The sequence below is a fragment of the Cheilinus undulatus genome, linkage group 3 (assembly GCF_018320785.1).
Source record: "Cheilinus undulatus linkage group 3, ASM1832078v1, whole genome shotgun sequence".
NCBI lineage: Eukaryota > Metazoa > Chordata > Actinopteri > Labriformes > Labridae > Cheilinus > Cheilinus undulatus.
This window is the reverse complement of record NC_054867.1, coordinates 6,223,354-6,224,039: the sequence shown is the minus strand read 5'-3', so window position 1 is coordinate 6,224,039 and position 686 is coordinate 6,223,354.

The window sequence follows — 686 nt, the reverse complement described above, 5'->3', positions numbered from 1 at the left end:
TGTTCTTGTTGCTATAATTTGGCCAAAAAAGTACATTGCCTCCACCTCAGAAACATATTTTTTTGTGTGTTAATACTGTTTTACTTATTATCTTCATTTATTGCTTCTTTTTCAAATTGTTCAGAATGGGAAAGCCTTAAGTGTTTGAGTTTGATAAACATACATGAAGCAGATGTTCTTTAATTACTAAATAATCATGATCTCAGTATTATTCAAAGGAATTGTGACTGTGATTTTTGCTAAAATCAAGCAGCCCTAGATGCAACTCCCTGCCCTGTGTATCATGCTGCAACTGTCTGCCAGGTGAAACAGAAGAAGGCTGGTCTCAGTTATCAGCACTGCCAGTAGGATAACTGAGAGATATTAAGTTTAATCATCATATGCATGATCTCTGTGTATTTTGTAAACTGTAATTGCAATGTTGCCTTCGGCTCATTTTAGGACCCAAACTAAATTCCATGTTTGCATCAAACCTGAGGGCCTCTTTTTGTTTTCTTCACAGTGATAATTCAACCGAGCCTGCTAACTGAGGAGGAGTACTCTATGCTAAAAGTGTGCGGACAAGCGGCTAAGCCCTCGAATAGGAAGGAATATGGACGTTCAAATCAGCCAATAGGAGAAGCCGGTTGGTCTGCTGCTCCTCTCAGGGCTCTGAAGGGGCGGTGCTTCTCCGAGAGGAACCACCC